A 5,480-nucleotide genomic window follows, 5' to 3' on the forward strand; every position below is an offset into this window, starting at 1 on the left:
TTCAATTAGATATCACTCTTTCCATGAAAAGGAAGGAAGAAAACGAAGTCAAGTTCTTAAAGTAATAAGAGCAGTAGTACTGAACTACAATTTTATTTTACACTGGCCTCTTTGCTCTTAGTCTATGTCATAGAATAACCCACTTCAAGCCTTTTGATATGTTGTATCTTGGATTGGCCACCCTAGCACCACTGGCTGTGGGCCTAGTGTCCCCCAAGCATTGTGAGTTGAACTATTTGTGCCACCACTAAGGTGGCACACAGTGCCACACCAAATACCACCAGAAACAGTGCCCCCCTCCGGCCCCTGCCACTAGTACTTGTGGGGAAGTTTCTAAAAGAGGAAAAAATGAACATTTAATAGAGTTAGCACAGTAGCACTATCCTCCCATTGTTCACTTGCTGGAGCGGGCACCAGTAACGTCTCCATTGTGAGACTTGTTGCTATTGTTTTAGACATATCAAATACTCCACGGGGAGCTTGTCAGGCTCTGCCAAGCGGGCAGGATGCTCTCAGTATTTTGCTGAGCTCTTTGAGAGGGGCAAAGGAATTGAACCCAGGTCGGCCACATGCAAGGCAAACGCCCTAACCACTGTGCTATTGCTATTGGAGCTATAATAGATATTATTTCTTTGGAAATACTAGATAACAAAATGATTCATTGACAGAAAGCAACCAAATAGGCAATAAATTATATAGAAAAGATGAAATGTCCTTAGTGTGGAATATTATTTTGAAGTTTAGCATGTTAAGAAAGGTAGTAAAACAAACAACTTTCTAGTGAGCCTTAGTCAAACCACCAAATTAAATAGTAATTCAGCAATCTTTTAGCACGAGGTCTCAAACTCTATCACTAACTGCATCATATTGCAGATATAAAGGGAACCAGGTTCGTGCTAAAGTAACTGCAGTGAATAGAAACAGACTAACTTCAGATCCTACAGAGGAAGACTATTCTATTCTAGTACTGGGCTTTAAAAAAGGAGCGTGTGGGGGGTGGGGAACCCAGAAAAAAAATCATTCAAAAACAAAACTTTTAAGTTTTATTAAGATCACGATTCTCCATTCACTCTACATTAAATCTTACAGGGAGAAGTCTAAGTCAGTACTTCTGCCACTGTAAATACTATTAAGTGCTATACTTATTAATCTAGTACTAAAATGCTTTACACAATGCACTTTTCATGGTCAGTGTTCTTCAGCACTCTGCTCTATATTGCACTGCTTTGTCCTGATGTCATTCTTCAACACTGAATCAAATACATACTCCTCCAAGCGCAGGCACTATGGTTGATGACCTGTCCAGGGCTTCTAATACAGTTACATAGTTGTTGTTGTTGTTGTTGTTTTTTAGTGTATGGTGGTGGAGGCGGTTGTTGTGCCAATTTACTGAAAAGGATTTACAGATGGTAAAAAGCAGATGAAATACAAATATGACCATGTTTGCTCATGAGACAGGGAACAAATCCAGACAGGATCTCCTGCTAGTTGGTGACTTCCTGCCATCCTTTCTAAAATTATGATTATGACTTTATCTCTTTTTCTCCTATCTATAATCTTACCAGTCTGAACAAACTGACTTTCTCACTTACATATCTCTGCCTTTATCTTTTTGTTAAGCCCATTTTCTATTGATACATGATTTTGTCTTCAGAGAACATGTGACTGAAGTGGCCATCAAAACCCTAGCCAAATAGGGCATTCAAACTCAATACATCAAGATCCTCCATGAGCTGTATTATAGATTCACCACCAGTATCTCACCATTCTACAAGGAAATGATCATCAACGTAAAGAGAGGGATTCAGCAGGATGATACCAGTTCACCAAAACTCTTCAGTGCCACCCTCGAGAACATCATGCGACGATTGGAATGGGAAGGAATGGGGGAAGTGAAGATAGACCGTCTTCAACTATACCTGCTTCGCTGATGACATAGTTCTAATAACACCAAATATTAGCCAAGTGGCACAACTTTGGCCGGCTTCAACCGTGAGTGTGGAAAGGTCAGACTGCAGTTGAAATTCACCAAGACAATGTTCATGAAAAACAAACTAGTCTCTGATCTTCCATTTGCTCTCAACTAAACAAACATCTCTAAATGCAGCAGCTATGTGTACCTGGGTCGAGAACTCAACATGAGGGCGACTTGGCACCAGAACTGCACAGGGGGAAGAGAGAGTGTGGAATGCCTTCAAGAGTGTTGAAGAAGTTGTTAAGAGGATGAAGAACCTCCAACTCTGGGCACATCTCTTCTACTGCACCGTTCTTCCTGCACTAATATACACCTCAGAGACCTGGACCCTGCAAAAGCAGGGCAAGAACGCTATTTGGGTCACCCAAAGAGGAATCAAAAGAACTATGCTAGGAGTATCATGCTTCACTCAAGTGAGAGAAGGCATCTGGAGTTCCAACTTCTGTCAACTATCGATGATCAGGGGTGTTTCCTCGTTTGCCAAGGTGTTGAAAATCAGATGGGCCGGACACGTTATGCGATTTAGAGATGACCACTGGACTAGAGCTGTTACCGACTGAATTCCAAGGGCTGTCAAAAGGACACGTGTTTGCCACCTATGAGATGGTCAGAATTCTTTGTCAAAACCATGAACAAACAGTTTGAGGCTCTTCGTGTTCCTGGTACAAGCAGATGCCATTGGGCTACACTAGTATGCGAGAGGGACGAATGGAGACATTATTGGCACCCATTCGAGCAACACAATGATCAACAGGATGACAAGTGATACAAGTTATATAAATAATTTAATAGCTGAATAATCTCTTTAGCATGATTACATTTCATTTTTATTTTTGTAAAAAAATTTTCAGTCTTTTGTGATTTTTATAATTCTAGGTACACACTAAATTCCTTGTTCTTTATCTTTTTGCAATCAGCTGGCATTCAATTAATATTTGTTGAGTGATGTAAAATATAGTTCTTAGTATTTATTTCTAAACAAAACAAACTTGTAGTTAAGGAGATGTAATGATTTCTTCTTAAACAAAGCACCATATGGTGAATACCATTAATGAAGTCCCCAGGGGTTACAGTTTTGTACTATATTGTTTTTTATTTAATAGAAGCTGCTTTTTAAATTTATTGGCATTGATTGGGATTTACTCTAAGTAATGATGAATAGTTTTGATTTGGGCTTAGCTCTACAACAGCACTTATTAATAGAAACAAAGTTAAGACATATTCAATAGGTCAGAAGACTGAGACCATAAATAATAAATAAATTAATATGACAATTTTTATTTTTAAAGCATAAGAAGATACTAAAAAATGCATAGAAATCTCACTACCTGGTATGCAATCATTTACATGTAGAAAGAATTATTTTTTAAATTATAAACTTGTGTTTTCCTTTCCAGAATCTCCCTTCCCAACCCCTTCAATATGCTCTTCAGTTGGTCCCATAAATGACCATTTAGTCCCGGAGCTGCTGGCAAGGCAGGGCTGACTTGTGTTGACCTCCATTACCTCCACTACCCAGCTGTCGCCATGCTCCAGAATGCTTTCTGGATGCTCCGGCTGAGACTCACGCATGACTGAAGCCCCACAGAACAAGATAAGCGTAACTCTGAGACCTAGGACTCCAAGCTCAATGGACCCGGGGACAGAGATCCTCTGCCTGCTCCCACCAACCACAGATGACAAAGGGTTTAAAACTAGGAGCCCCACCCTACCCTGCCCTGTCAGCTTCCACCGCCTGCCTGTGACCCAGGGACTGGATTACACACGGAAGACCCACCCTACCCCTACCAGAACAGGATAAATACCTCACCAGCAGACCTCCACTACCTCCACTACCTCCACTACCCAGCCGCCGCCACTCTCCAGGACGCTTTCCGGAACGCACGGCTGTTTGTCGGCCACGAGGTAAGTTATAACACACTTAATACCCATCTTCCAGGATTGACACACCATATTTGATAGTGTTCAAATATTGTTTGAACCAGGGAAACACCTACAAGGGCGATTAGAGGCCACCTTAAAAGCCTCTATCCCTCTCGGAGAGCCTGGCAAGCTGCCAAGAGTATTCCGCCAGCACGCCCGCAATGGAAAGCTTTCCATTGTGTATTCAATATGCCAAAACCAGTAATTACAATGGGTCTCATTCCCCTGGCCCTGAAGGAGTCACCAATACGGCAGCATTGAGAAGGATGAGGAAGGAGAGGCTGATAAAATCTCAAGGCCAAACTATGCTGCCCAAACAAAGAAAGACAAAAAGGATTGTCTGTACTTTCAATGCTCGTATGATGGCATCAGATGCATCCATCGAGGACCTGATGGTACAAACGCGAAAGATCAAGTACGGCATAATTGGTCTGACCGAGACAAGAAGGCATCAATCATATCACACTGTTTTTGACACTGGAGAAGAAAAGTTCCTCGGAATATGCGATAAAAGAGGCATCGGAGGCATAGGTGTCCTTGTCAACACGAACTTGGCCATGAGCATTGATTCATTCGAATGCCTAACAACCCAAATTGGATGATTATACTTGAATAGGTATGGGTCACTGCCGGTAGTTTCTCTCCTCGTTGTCTACGCACCAACATAGAATTATGATGAAGGAGAAATTGAGAAGTTCTACATGAAGCTGGAGAAGTTCTATAAAGAAGACCACACCTTCTACAAGATCATTGTGTGTTATTTTAATGCCAAGATATGACCGAGAAGATCAGCCAAAGAACTCCACATCGGGACCCATAGCCTAAAATGGAACGAACGGGGTGAGAGACTGTCTGAGTTCATCATGTCGACCAGGACCATCCATGGTAACTCACAGTTCCAGAAGGCTAAATCGAAAGAATATGGAGTCTCCCGGTGGACGGTTCCACAACAAAATTGACCACATCATATTCAATCCACAGTTTTGCCTGACCGATGTTGCTGTTGTCCCAAAATTCCAAATGGGATTGGACCACCGTCTCCTTTGTGCAAAATTTTACTTAACAGAGCAGGGAGAAAAGGCTGTAAAGTTTAAGAAGAGAACTTCCAGAACGACCACCAACTGGCAGCTCTTTGGCACTATTGCTGCAACATGGGCAGATGCCGTCCTTGACAACATTGACGAGGAATACGATCGACTGGTTCAGCACCTCCATGATTGTGTGAGGAACTCCAAGAGAGAGATAGCCACAAAAAATGCCTTTCTTTAAAAACTCTTGAGCTTATTCATCAATGTAGTTTGGCGCATGCCTCAGGCAACCGCAAGCAAACATCTGAGCTCGCAAAGTAGTGCAGAGATGCAATAAAGACCTCAAAGAGAGAAGAGCGGCAGTGTTGGCAGATGTGGCAGAAGCTGGGAAAAGCATTCGTAATGCCTGCCTGTCCTTCCCCAACTACAAGACCAAGATGACTGCCATCCGACATCATGATGGATCTATCACATCTTCCAGAGGGGCAATGGAGAATATTTTCCATGACTTCTACTCAGATCTCTTCGATAGCCATGTCCACCTGCCCACACAC

At 42.2% G+C, this 5,480-nt stretch overlaps 1 non-coding gene across 1 annotated transcript; it reads left to right on the forward strand.

The window, feature by feature from the left end:
• Nucleotides 1–838: 838 nt before the first annotated feature.
• LOC130029247 (small nucleolar RNA SNORA66) lies at nt 839–972 on the forward strand. The gene has a single exon (XR_008793297.1). It is a non-coding gene; the product is annotated as a small nucleolar RNA SNORA66 (small nucleolar RNA).
• Nucleotides 973–5,480: the final 4,508 nt, after the last annotated feature.

Source organism: Sorex fumeus, unplaced genomic scaffold (assembly GCF_029834395.1).
Source record: "Sorex fumeus unplaced genomic scaffold, SorFum_2.1 ptg000003l, whole genome shotgun sequence".
Lineage (NCBI taxonomy): Eukaryota > Metazoa > Chordata > Mammalia > Eulipotyphla > Soricidae > Sorex > Sorex fumeus.